Genomic DNA, 14,245 nt, shown 5'->3' with positions numbered 1-14,245 from the left:
GCCGGGAGAAATATCAATAACCTCAAATATGCAGATGACACCACCCTTATGGCAGAAAGTGAGGAGGAACTAAAAAGCCGCTTGATGAAAGTGAAAGAGGAGAGCAAAAAAGTTGGCCTAAAGCTCAACATTCAGGAAACAAAGATCATGGCATCCAGTCCCATCACTTCATGGGAAATAGATGGGAAAACAGTGGAAACAGTGTCAGACTTTATTTTTGGGGGCTCCAAAATCACTGCAGATGGTGACTGTAACCATGAAATTAAGAGATGCTTAGTCCTTGGAAGAAAAGTTATGACCAACCTAGATAGCATATTCAAAAGCAGAGACATTACTTTGGTGACTAAGGTCCATCTAGTCAAGGCTATGGTTTTTCTACTGGTCATGAATGGATGTGAGAGTTGGACTGTGAAGAAGGCTGAGTGCTGAAGAATTGATGCTTTTGAATTGTGGTGTTGGAGAAGACTCTTGAGAGTCCCTTGGACTGCAAGGAGATCCAACCAGTCCATTCTGAAGGAGATCAACCCTGGGATTTCTTTGGAAGGAATGATGCCGAAGCTGAAACTCCAGTACTTTGGCCACCTCATGCGAAGAGTTGACTCATTGGAAAAGACTGTGATGCTGGGAGGGATTGGGGGCAGGAGAAGAAGGGGACGACCGAGGATGAGATGGCTGGATGGCATCACGGACTGGATGGACATGAGTCTGAGTGAACTCCGGGAGATGGTGATGGACAGGGAGGCCTGGCATGCTGCGATTCATGGGGTTGCAAAGAGTCAGACACGACTGAGCGACTGAACTGAACTGAACTGAACTGAACTGAACAGTAGGTCCTTGTTTTAGTTTTCAACTTCTAAGTGATGCTGAGTAAATAACAATTAACTTAGTTTGTGAAGATGACCCAGTCTTTCCTCACGGAAGTCTCTGTCCTGTGTCATTCCATTCATAGTGGGGAATTTGTGCCGAATAATCTACTCAGTCTTTTATGGTCTTAGGGAAATCAGTAGATATTTGTTGAAAGAATAAATGAATGACTATCTACACCAACCATTATGGTGGAACACCAGAAAATTGAAGGAGAAAGAAAGTTAGCTAGACTCTTTTAATATATATAAATTTATTCATTTGTCTGCCCTGGGTCTTAGTTGTAGCATGTGGGATCTAATTCCCTGACCAAATATCAAACCTGGGCCCTCTGCATTGGGAGCACGGAGTCTTAGCCATTTAGAGCACCAGGGAAAAGTGAAAGTGAAAGTTGCTCAATTGTGTCCGACTCTTTGCAACCCCATGGACTCTACAGTCCATGGAATTCTTCAGGCCAGAATACTGGAGTGGGTAGCCTTTCCCTTCTCCAGGGGATCTTCCGAGCCCAGGGATCAAACCCAGTCTCCTGCATTGCAGGTGGATTCGTTACCAGCGGAGCCACCAGGGAAGCTCTAATTTTGATAGATGGCATTTGCTTGCTTTTGCTCCTAGCTCTGTTCCTAAGACCTTGTCACTGTATGGTGGGAGGAAAAAGCTAAGTTTCAGTGTCACTCTCTTTGTTCTCAAGTGTGAAGAAAACTGTAAAAAGTAACTCCCTCCAGGACTTCTAGAAAGAGCCAGATAGGCCGTTTGCACTGGATTGCATTTACGAAGACTAGATTCTAACCCTGGTTCTGATGTGACCTACTGAATCACAGTCTCAGGCAAAAGTTGACTGGGTCTCTCATCTGTGAAAGGACAGAAGTAGACAATTGCTAGAAATTATTCCTACTCTTAAGATTCTAAGGGCTTCCCTGGTGGCTCAGGGTAGAAAAAGAATCTTTCTGTGGTGCAGGAGACACAGGTTCAATCCCTGGGTTGGGAAGATCCTCCAGAAGAGGAAATGGCAACCCACTCCAGTATTGTTGCCAGGAAAACTCCACAGACAGAGTAGCCTGGCAGGCTACAATCCAAAGAGTCATAAAGAGTCAGACACAACTGAGCACGCGTGCACTACTACTAAAATTCTAGCCACACCCACTTTTTCCACAATGACTAGCTGTATGTAGTTCAGGGTGCAGCCTCTGGCCACAGAGGAGAGAAAAACAAACTGGGCCTCGCCAGTAGTGAGCCACTGACATGGCTCTGTGAGTTGGTCAATCATACTAACCAGGCAGAGAGAGATCCGAGCCTAACTAGGATGTGAACTATCACTCTGCAAAAGAGCAATTTAAAGATTAAAGGGAAAAAAGAAAAAAATCCCAGGCAATCTTATCCCTCTCCCATCTAGCCAGACGGGCAGCTTTGATGAGTGATCCATTGATTGCTCTAAACCATCAGCCTTCTTTCATCCAGATTTGCTGCAGCAGAATTTTCACTGCCAAAAGCAACTCCGAGTGTGCAGGCTCGCACCATCTGAACAGTGCAGGAATTGCAGTGATACTCAATTGGGGGAGATCTGGACCTTGTGGATAGATAGCCTGTGACAAGTCATCTGGGCTTTGGACTGTCTCATTTGGGGGAGTTGGATATTCATAGATGTTCAGGAAGAGAAATTAACTGAAGTGCAGTGGTTTAACACAACAGAAAGATGCTTTTGGTGTGACTAGTTCCACAACATGGGAACGATTAGAAATGTTCTGTGGCAGCCTTTGTAAAAACACACTTTCGTGTGTATTAGTGAGGTTAGGCAGTGGGGAGTCATCTCTTTTTAAAAACAACTTTCTTTTGGTAACATCTATTTTTGTCACACTGTGACAGTGTGCACACGCTTTGACACTTGCCAGTTTCCACGTGCTTTGACACTTGCCGGTTTCCACGTGCTTTGACACTTGCCGGTTTCTTGACACCTGATTGCTGACATTCTGCCAGAAAAGAAACACCTGCTTGGTTTCTTTCTCACACAGTTGCAGGTTCCTTTTTTCTTGCTGACCTGATGTTACCCTGCTTGGCCATTCAAGAAACAAGAGCCTGATAATTGAGAGATCTTAATTGTGACCAGCGAGCCACTACAAGTGCAGAAAGGAATGGCGATAGAATTTCCTATTAAATTGTGTGATGATATTTGAGGCATATGATTTTGAAGAGTTTTAGAGGATGAAACTCATTTCTGATGCTAAATTACGATTTCCAGGTTTTAAGTACTTTGTATTATGATAGTTTGAAGTTCAGTTTTCAGATTAGAAATTTCAAACACCCATTCTTGACAGGTGGCCATGAAGTAATTTCCTTTCTTAAGGATGTACACAGGAAGCAAGCTTCTTCCTTTTTAATGCATAGATTTCATTTATATAAAATGTGCATCCCGAGTCTTTATAAATAGTGTTCTGCCCAGTTTTTTTTTTTTAATTGTGAAAGCAAACATACAAAATTTAACAACTAAAAATCTAGACCCATTGGGCTTGCAAAGTGATGTTATATAGATTCGTTGATTTGGTTTGTAGGAGAAATGACTGATTTAAAAAAAAAAATCAGTGAATGGATTTGAGGAAACTACCTAAAATAAAGAGCTACATATCCCAAAGAGCAGTTTCTTTTGGTTACCCAATTAGCACCTTCTTCTTTCTTTATCCTCACTCAAAATTCTAGAAGATTCTGAGGTGTTGCCTATGTTAATTAGCCAGAGTAAGGGGACAGCTTCTTACGAGCTGCAGAAGTTGGTGGGGAAAATTCAGTTGCAAAAATACTAAGTTCCCTAAAATTATATAAAAAGTCAGCTGCAGAGATGCAGAGTTTCTGTTTTTTTGGTTTACCTTCCTGTTTGAGCCGAGGCATGAAATGGTGTGTAACCTCCTGATCCAGGGCTTCAAGGGACTCTGGCCCAACACTACCACTGTCTCTCTCATGTCTGCTCAATACTTGTTCAGCTTTTCATAAGAATTTGTATTTGGAAAGAAACTCTGAAGAGTCCAATGTTTTTAAGTTCTCTCAGTTTAGCAATATAAGAAATGATCAAATAAATTGAATGCTTTTCAAAAGGGAGGATTAGGTTACATCGGGAAATTAGGTGAGGTCTGAAATTCTGCCTCTTGATGGGCAGTAGGCAGTAATTAAAGTTTTTTTTTTAAATTGGTTTTCAAACCTTCACCCGCTAGCAATCTCAGTAGATTCTTTTTCTCTTCATAAATAAAATCTGTGCACTCATTTCCAATTCATCTTCAATCTGCTTTCTAAATCTCCCAGTTTTAGTGGGTAAGAATCCACAGATATCCACATCTGAACAATAAAGAAAATCCATAACAGGCAGCAATATTATTTCATTTGAAATACTTCCTGCAACATTGTTGGCTGTTCTCTAACAGAATTAGAGCATTTCACTGTTGTGGTAGCATGTTTAAAATGACCATCATTTGTCATGTCAACTGTCTATTGTCTTGAAATCTTGGATTTTTAAAGACTCATGCTGGATTTTTCTCTCTTTCTAAGCTATGGGTTTCAGCATGACATCTCTAATGATAGCATGATAGAGTACACTTTCTGGTTAGTTAGAAATCAGTATGTTTTAGAAATGCTAGATTTCAATGGAATAGATAAGTTGCTGCTTGTTTCCCATAACCAGTTCTTACCCACTTTTGTGGAAGTGGGTATGAATTTCTTATGAATCTTTTGTGAAAGATTCGAAGTTTTTCATCAGTGGTGGCGGCTCATCTCTGGTCCCATTCAAACAATGAGACTGGGGACAGTCATGCCCCGGGTAACCCCTGTCTAGTGCCCTTTATCCCAGACCACTTCCCAACCACCAAGGGAATTCCTCTACATGAAATAGAGTAAGACATATTTCCTCTTTACTCTCTCTCTCTCTCTCTCTCTCTCACACACACACACACACAAAATTTGGTCCAGCTATTGGAAAGGAAGCAGTAACAAATAATATCAGCAACTAAAGTTGCCCAGGTGTCTCTGACCATGCTATTCCATCCTCTGTGCCTCTCACAAGGAATCCAAATCACCCTGTTGATCACAGTGGTTGATCTCAAGTGGTTATTTGACACAAAGCAAGCAAATCCTTCCAGGTCACAAATACAATGATTGGAGTAGAGATGCGATCCAAACCAGGCCAACCAAGTCTTCCTTGGAATTTATCTCAGGGAGAAACTATTTTCTCTTGGGCGATGAGGTTATTAGGATGAGCCCAAGAGTGGAAGCAGACACATGAGAAAGAGAGGGTCCTGAGACCATCTGAGTCTCCGGTTCAGGATGCCTGTATTCATCCTGCCTTCCTAAGCTTATCCATTCAGCTCTTCCTTGACAGTCACCACCTTTCTGTTTAAATTAGTTCAAATGAGCTTCCTATCACTTGCACTTCAGAAAATCCTGAGTTGCACATGTACCAAAAAAGAATTAATTTCAAACTCATAGAAAAAGAGGTCGGGTCTGTGGTTACCAGAGGAAGAAGTTGGGAGGTTGGGGGAAGGGGGGTAACTGAATGAAGGTGGTGAATAGGTACAAACTTCCAATTGAGGAATAAAAAGGTACTAGTAATGGACAACATGATGAATATAATTGACACCACTGTCTGTTGTATATGAAGCTTGTTAAGAGACTATATCCTGGGAGTTCTCATCAGATGAAGAAAGGTTTTTTGTTTATTTCTTGAATCTTACATCTATTTAAGATGATGAGTGTTCACTAAACTTACTTTGGTAATCACTTTATGACGTATGTGAGTCAAATCATTATGCTGTACACCCTAAACGTACACAGTGCTGTGTGTCAATTTCAATAAAACTAGAAGAAAAAATAATGAAATATTTTTTGGAAGAGCAATTTATGATACCAGTTTTAACCACTAGTAAGCAATGATAATCACGATGGTGTGATCATTCACCTAGAGCCAGACATCCTGGAATGTGAAGTCAAGTGGGCCTTAGGAAGCATCACTACAAACAAAGCTAGTGGAGGTGATGGAATTCCAGTTGAGCTGTTTCAAATCGTGAAAGATGATGCTGTGAAAGTGCTGCACTCAATATGCCAGCAAATTTGGAAAACTCAGCAGTGGCCTCAGGACTGGAAAAGGTCAGTTTTCAGTCCAATGCCAAAGAAAGGCAATGCCAAAGGAATGCTCAAACTACCACACAATTGCACTCATCTCACACGCTAGTAAAGTAATGCTCAAAATGCTCCAAGCCAGGCTTCAGCAATACGTGAACCATGAATTTCAAATTTTCAAGCTGGTTTTAGAAAAGGCAGAGGAAACAGAGATCAAATTGCCAACATCTGCTGAATCATCAAAAAAGCAAGAGAGTTCCAGAAAAACATCTATTTCTGCTTTATTGACTATGCCAAAGCCTTTGACTGTGTGGATCACAATAAACTGTGGAAAATTCTGAAAGATATGGCAATACCAGACCACCTGACCTGCCTCTTCAGAAACCTATATGCAGGTCAGGAAGCAACAGTTAGAACTGGACATGGAACAATAGACTGGTTCCAAATAGGACAAAGAGTACATCAAGGCTATATATTGTCACCCTGCTTATTTAACTTCTATGCAGAGTACATCATGAGAAACGCTGGGCTGGAAGAAGCACAAGCTGAAATCAAGATTGCTGGGAGAAATATCAATAACTTCAGCTATGCAGATGACACCACCCTTATGGCAGAAAGTGAGGAGGAACTAAAAAGCCTCTTGATGAAAGTGAAAGAGGAGAGTGAAAAAGTTGGCTTAAAGCTCAACATTCAGAGAACAAAGATCATGGCATCTGGTCCCATCACTTCATGGGAAATAGATGGGAAAACAGTGGAAACAGTGTCAGACTTTCTTTTTGGGGGGTGCCAAAATCACTGCAGATGGTGACTGCAGCCATGAAATTAAAAGACACTCCTTGGAAGGAAAGTTATGATCAACCTAGATAGCATATTGAAAAGCAGAGATTAATATATTACTTTGCCAACAAAGGTCCATCTAGTCAAGGCTATGGTTTTTCTACTGGTCATGAATGGATGTGAGAGTTGGACTGTGAAGAAGGCTGAGTGCCGAAGAATTGATGCTTTTGAACTGTGGTGTTGGAGAAGACTCTTGAGAGTCCCTTGGACTGCAAGGAGAACCAACCAGTCCATCCTAAAGGAGATCAGTCTTGGGTGTTCATTGGAAGGACTGATACTGAAGCTGAAACTCCAATACTTTGGCCACTTCATGCAAAGAGTTGACTCATTGGAAAAGACCCTGATGCTGGGAGGGATTGGGGGCAGGAGGAGAAGGGGACGACAGAGGATGAGATGGCATCACCGACTTGATGGACGTGAGTTTGGGTGAACTCCAGGAGTTGGTGATGGACAGGGAGGCCTGGCGTGCTGCGATTCATGAGGTCGCAAAGAGTCGGACATGACAGCGACTGAACTGAACTGAAGCAATGCATCATATGCATATGTTTACAGACTTTTCAGACAGCCCTCTATGATTAGATACTTAGATCGCTTAAAGTGTTCCTGCATTGTAGATAAAGCTGTGATACACCTCCTTATTCACAATGTATTGTGCTCATCACTGATTGTTTCAGTAGGCTTGCTACTAAAACCATGTGTACTTTGAAAGCTTATTTTCATTGGGATATAATTGCTTTACTGTGTTATGTTGGTTTTTGCTGTGCAACATCGTGAATCATCCGTAAGTGTACATGTATCCCCACCCTCTTGAGCCTTCTTCCCACCCACCCCTCTAGGTCATCTCCGAGCCGAGAGCTGAGCTCTAGCTCTCTTATTTTACACACAGTAGTGGAGGAGCCTGGTAGGCTGCAGTCCATGGGGTCGTGAAGAGTCGGACAGGACTGAGCGACTTCACTTTCACTTTTCACTTTCATGCACTGGAGAAGGAAATGACAACCCACTCCAGTGTTCTTGCCTGGAGAATCCCAGGAACGGGGGAGCCTGGTGGGCTGCTGTCTCTGGAGTCTCACAGAGTCGGACACGACTGAAGCGACTTAGCAGCAGCAGCAGCAGTGTATGTCGGTGCTACTCTCTCAGTTGGTCTGCCCGTCGCTTCCCCCTGCTGTGTCCACAAGTCCATTCTGCATGTCTGTGCCTCTATTCCTGCCCTCAAAATAGGTTCATCAGTACAATTTTTTGTTACTTGTTTTTCTCTTTCTCACTTCACTCTGTATGACAGGCCCTAGATTCATCCACATCACTTCAGTTGACTCAATTTTGTTCCTTCTTATGGCTGAGTAATATTCCATTCACACTGGCCGAATGGCCAGCATCAGAAAAAATCTACAAACAACAAATGCTAGAGAGGGTGTGGAGAAAAAGAAATGCTCTTACACTGTTGGTGGAAATGTGAGTTTGTGCGACCACTATGACGAACAGTATGGAGGTTCCTTAAAAAAACTTAAACATAGAACTAACATATGACCCAGCAGTTCCACTATGGGGAATATACCCAGTGAAAAATGAACTCAAAAAGACACATGTGTGGCAGTGTTCACCACAGCACTGCTAAACGATAGCCAGGACATGGAAGCAACCTAGACGTCCAGGGACGAATGAATGAAGAAAGAAAATGTGGTACTTTGAAAGCTTTTGATACATTATCGCCAGATTTCCCTGCCAAACAATTGCATTTAATATGTACTGTATCCCCAGTAGCGGTTCATGGAAGTATTGGGTTTTTTCTCCCCCCACATGTCACCACCTCAGGATATCGTCATTCTGTTTCTTTAATATGTTTCTCAATTATACAGGCAAAAAGTGCCAACTCATTGTTTTCTTCAGTTTGCACTTCTTGGGAAAAACAGGTCATTCTTACAAAGAAGCCCTGAATTTGCTTCACATTTTAGAGCATCATCACCATCATCACTGCACTGGGCCTCTGTGGCCACCTCACTCACTCTATCAAAATGCTGACACAGTTTCCTGCCGTCGGAGGGTTCCATCAGAACATCACATTGCCTAATTTTGATCCAAAATACCAACAAAATCCTTCATTCTCAGAGACAGGGAAGAGAAAGAATCAAATATGCATCCTGAGAGACGATAGCAGGTGATAGGAGCGTTTCTGCTTTCATTTGTCTGGATCTGTTTAGATGCAGTGACTGAAGGACAGGGAGGGAAGCCCTTTCACGGACAGGGAAACCGACCTTTCCCAAACCATGGGCAGGGAAAGCTGAGCACTGAAGAATTGACGCTTTTGATCTGTAGTGCTGGAGAAGACTCTTGAGAGTCCCTTGGACTGCAAGGAGATCCAACCAGTCAATCCTAAAGGAAATCAGTCCTGAATATTCATTGGAAGGACTGATGCTGAAGCTAAAGCTCCAATACTTTGGCTACCTGATGCAAAGAACTAACTGATTGCAAAAGACCCTGATGCTGAGAAAGATTGAAGGCTTGAGGAGCAGGGAATGACAGAGGATGAGATGGTTGGATGGCATCACCAACTCAATGGACAAGAGTTTGAGCAGGTTCTGGGAGTTGGTGATGGACAGGGAAGCCTGGCGTGCTGCAGTTCATGGGGTCACAAAGAGTTGGACACGACTGAGTGACTGAACTGAACTGACTGAAACCAACCTTAAGGAGACTTTCTTTGAGCCAGCTCTTGATTTTTTTTAATGCACCCACAATAGTTTCTCCTTCTGGTATGGAGTTGGAATGACCTTGGATTTCACAGAGGTGCAGTACCTCTCATTGCAGACTGACAATTCATGCTCTATCCTTCCTCTGTCTCAGTTCCAAACAGGGTGCATTTGCCCTTGTCTTTTTCTCCCCTTCCATTAGAAACAGACTAAATCTACCGTTACACTCTCAGAAGCTGAATTTAGTGAACCCTGGGATTCTCATGAAGAGGCTTGAGTGGAGAAAAGCCAGGTCTCATAATTAAAGGCTTTGGGAAGCATCCTTTTGTCCACGTGCCAGTGGCTTCTGGAACCTGTTGTCCAGCCAAAGCCCCTTCTCTGCGTGTTGCAGTGTGAGTGTGATGTGGCCAAAGAGAGTGGATGCTTGAGATTTTTTTCTCAGTGACAATGCAGAATATGAAACAAGGGGGAGACACTATATTCATTTCATTTTTAGGTTAAGTTGATGTTGACTTTTAAATTCCATTGGTCTGAGAATTACTACATGAAAAAAAATTTAATAAAGTTTGTACTGTGCTGTGCTTAGTCATTTAGTCGTATCTGACTCTTTGCAACCCCATGGACTGTAGCCCGCCAGGCTCCTCTGTCCATGGGTATTCTCCAGGCAAGAATAATGAAGTGGATTGCCATGCCCTCCTCCAAGGGATCTTCCCATTCAGTGATCGAACCCAGGTCTGCAGCATTGCAGGCAGATTCTTTACCATCTGAGCCAGCAGGGAAGTTTGTACTAATGTATCATTACTATTGATGTAATGGGTTAAAAAGATTGCATTAAATCATATTGATTTTCATTTTAATCAGTCTATTATATGCAATATATATAGTGGATTGACCAAAAAGTTTGTTTGGGATTTTCCATAAGATGCTATAGAAGAAACTAAATGTACTTTTTTTGCCAACTTAGTATGTTAAATACAGTTTCCATATTTAAATACAGATGTGTATGTATATATTTGGGTTTCCCTGGTAGCTCAACCAGTAAAGAATACACCTTTAATACAGGAGATCCCAGTTCGATTCCTAGGTCTGGAAGATTCACTGGAGAAAGGGTAAGGTACCCCCCTCCAGTAATCTTGGGCTTCCCTGGTGGCTCAGATGGTAAAGAATCCACCTGCAGCATGGGAGACCTGGGTTCGATCCCTGGGTTGGAAAGATCCCCTGGAGAAGGAAATGGCAACTGACTCCAGTATTCTTGCCTGGAGCATCCCCATGGACAGAGGAGCCTGGCAGTCTACGGTCCATAGCGTTGCAAAGAGTCAGAAACGACTGAGCGACTAAGCACAGAGGTATATATTTGGCCAGCTTCAACTTTACACCCATCCTAGGTTTTAAGGCTTTCTTTCACTTGTTCCAGAACTGCATCTTTTCCCTAAGCTCACAGCAGGTCCCCTCATATATAGAAAACTACTTTGTGTATTTAAATAAGAAAAATTTAGAGATTTGCAGAAGAAAGGAGAAGAGCTGCATGGATATAGAAACAGAATATAGACTATACATTTCTAATTCAACCTTGGTGTAAGTCACGTCTTCTCTGGACCTCAGTTTTCACATTATGAAAGGAGAGTTTTATCATTAGAAGAGGTAACACAAGTAAACGCCTCTCTTTACCTCAGACCTGTCTGGCGAGCCAGGCCCGAAGTCTTTCATGAGCCATCAGCTCTTTCCCCTCCTCTTCCTCCTCCTAAATTTTAGCGCAATTCCCCTCTAGCTCTTCACCTGCTAATAAGGCCAGTCCATAGGGTTAATAACCACCATTGCTTCTTACTCGGTAGTCAGAATAAGTTTGAGGTTCAGAGGTTGGATTAACTTGCTCCGTGAGGCACATAAACCAGAAGAGCGGTTGAACTTGGACTTGAACCTATGTTATCAAGCTCCAGAGCCATGAGCTCACTGAACTATGCCATCTCCAGCAGCCTGATGGTTCTCCAACTTTTTTTCAGCACTGAAACTTTTTAAGTGATATCCTCCATAAAACCTCAAAATTGGGGCTGCTCTGGGTCAGTGGGAACCAGGGTCTCAGCCGCTTGGCTTCATCTACAAAGTCAGGTGGGCCCCATGGTGCTGCCACAGAACTCTGGGTGGCAGGAAGTGGGAAAGAAACCACTACACCCTCCTGACTACACGTGACCGTGATGGATGGAGCAACACCCACCTTGCCTCCTCTCCGGAGTCTCTGTGAAGACCAGGCAGTCAGGGTCTGCAGAGGCAGAGGCCAGAGCGTGACTCACAGCTTGAGCAGCAGTGCCAACAGCCAGAGGGCCCGCAGAGCTGCCCTATTTTCATACTTCCTGTGAGGGCCACAGAAACATTATCAGGAGACAAGCAGCATCTGCACTTCCTCTGCCTTGCTCCCCCTTCACATTTCCCATAGATATGACGAAGGAGGAGCCCTCGGGCCTTCATTTTGGAGCACTGCTGCCAGTAGCATTGTCGAGTTGATTAGTGGTCATTTGTATCTTTTTTTTTTTTTTTTTTTGCCGCATCTCGTAGCTTGCAGGATCCCTGACCAGGAATTGAACCCTGTCCCCAGCAGTGAAAGCACCAAGCCCTAACCACTGGACCACCAGGAAATTCCCAAACTTGTATTGTTTTCATGACGTTCACCATAATGGTCCAGTGTAAGAACTCTGCCATGGGTGGACCTGGGCTCCCGTTCTGCCCTTGCCAGTGAGTGGGCTTGGAGCAGCTTTTTAACTAAGATGCCATTTTCTCATCTGAAAAATGAGATAAAGGGACTTCCCTGGGGATCCAGTGGTTGAGACTTCACGCTTCCGATGCAGGGAATGAGGGTGCAACCCCTGGTTGGGGAACTAAGATGCCATGTGCCCTACAGACAATAAGGAAATTTTTTTTAAAAAGGAAGAAAATGAGATAAAGCAAGTAAAACCCAGCATCTACCACAGTAACGGTTAGCTATTAATAATAGTGTAAGTTAACAAAAGATATGTTTCTAGTTATAAGAAAAGTCAGTGTTTTAAAAAACTTTATTAATGCATATAGTTATATAATTTTTAAGAGATGGACCCATGAAAACTTTTTTTTTTAAGTTTGGATACTTCCCTTCTGAACTGCATTTGAATATTTTTTAATGATTTCCACAGTAAGTCTAATTAATATCCATTGCCACATGTAGTTACAAAACTTTTATCTTCTTATGAGAACTTTTAAGATCTACTCTCTTAGCATGATGTAAGATACAGCCTGTTGACTATAGTTAATAATACCAATTATAATAGTATTGTATATTTCAGAGTTGCATTGAAATTTTAAGTGAGTTTTCTCTCATTGTGTGATGTAGGAAGCGCTACTTCCATTTCACGGCACTTCAGTCAGAGGTGCCCTTAGAAACACAGATGTTATGTGATCAGAGTTTGGGAGATTTTATTAGCTATTGATTAGCTAAATCCCAGGGTTTTAAGAGAATTTGGAAACTCCTTCCAGTTCTTCTCAACCAAATAAAAAACAGTTTTATAAAAGTCAAACATCCTATGTGGCAGGTCTGGGAATCATGAGTACATCCTTCATACCTCGCCATGTTGACAGTGGTAGCAAGGTCTGCGTTTAGGTCCTTAATGCTTCAGAAATAGCTAAAGCTTTAATAGAATCCGAATTGTCAGTTTCCTAGTGAAGGAGAATATGGTCTTCATTGCCACTTGCCTCCTGAAATACCTCAGTCCCTTTCTACTGTGGACAAATGTATTTATAGTACCCACAATTTGTTCTTACATTTCAGCTGCTGAGTTAGATGTGCTGGAAGGGTATGTGAGCACAAAACCACGGCTACACTACCTAATTGGCCCCGGCGGCACTTATCATCAGATAAGCGCGAGAAGAAGAGAATCTATTTTGACTGTAAGGGTAACCATCATAGTGTAAGAGCCAATCTGAGCAGATGAGGATCAGGGGTGAGCATGCAGAAGAAACAGATGGTGGTGAGTAAAGAGAAGCAGGAGGCCAGGAGTTTTACATAAGAAGTGTGACCTAATCAGAACCCTGGCAACTTGAATGTGATTTAAAAGCACATCTGAAAGAAGTTTGCTTTACTGGTCTCTATGGTGGAAATGGAGTGAGAGCCCTTGGAGCAAGTTTCTAGAACTTTTGGCCACAGTAGAGTGTAAGTTATGTAACATTAATCAAATCTGTTTATTGATATTTTTTAAACTGAGTTTTTAGTTTTGAGTTTTTAAAATTTTCAAATGTTGTTCAGCCACCAACTGACTGACTCTTTTTGACCCCATGGACTGCAGCACTCCAGGCTTACCATTTCCTGGGGTTTGCCCAAGTTCATGCCCATTGAATTGAATGCCATCCAACCATTTCATCCTCTGTCGCCCTCTTCTCCTTTTGCCTTCAACCTTTCCCAGCATCAGAGTCTTGTCCAATTAGGTGGCTGTTCGCATCAGGTGGCCAGAGTATTGGAGCTTCAGCTTCACCATCAGTCCTTCCAGTGAGTATTCTGGGTTAATTTATACTTCAGCCAGGTATGAAGTTCTCTTTGAAAATGGCCAGACCACACGTGGTCACAGCACGCTTAGCACAGGAGCCTAGATAAACATCCACTCATCCATTTATTCACTTCCAGTGTGAAGCATTGCCGTTTTCTAGTGCACAGCACCCTCCTGCCCACTTGGTACCTGTTGGTGGACATAGAAGTTTTCAGTTTGGGGCTATTGCAAGTACAGCTGTTATGAACATCTGTAACAGATCTTTGTAGG

The 14,245-nt window shown here is 42.6% G+C and overlaps 1 protein-coding gene and 1 long non-coding RNA gene across 6 annotated transcripts in view; one reads left to right on the top strand and one right to left on the bottom strand.

The window, feature by feature from the left end:
- Positions 1–11,872, bottom strand: part of LOC138417406 (uncharacterized) — a 34,712-nt gene extending 22,840 nt beyond the window's left edge. Inside the window, exon 1 of the long non-coding RNA XR_011248109.1 lies at positions 11,683–11,872. This is a non-coding gene — a long non-coding RNA (uncharacterized lncRNA). The remainder of the gene's footprint in view (positions 1–11,682) is intronic.
- Positions 1–14,245, top strand: part of PRTFDC1 (phosphoribosyl transferase domain containing 1) — a 101,401-nt gene that overhangs the window by 48,137 nt on the left and 39,019 nt on the right. The gene's annotated exons all lie outside the window — the stretch shown is intronic.

Source organism: Ovis canadensis, chromosome 13 (assembly GCF_042477335.2).
Source record: "Ovis canadensis isolate MfBH-ARS-UI-01 breed Bighorn chromosome 13, ARS-UI_OviCan_v2, whole genome shotgun sequence".
Classification (NCBI taxonomy): domain Eukaryota; kingdom Metazoa; phylum Chordata; class Mammalia; order Artiodactyla; family Bovidae; genus Ovis; species Ovis canadensis.
The sequence above is the reverse complement of the archived record's forward strand: the minus strand, read 5'-3'. Positions and strand labels throughout refer to the sequence as shown.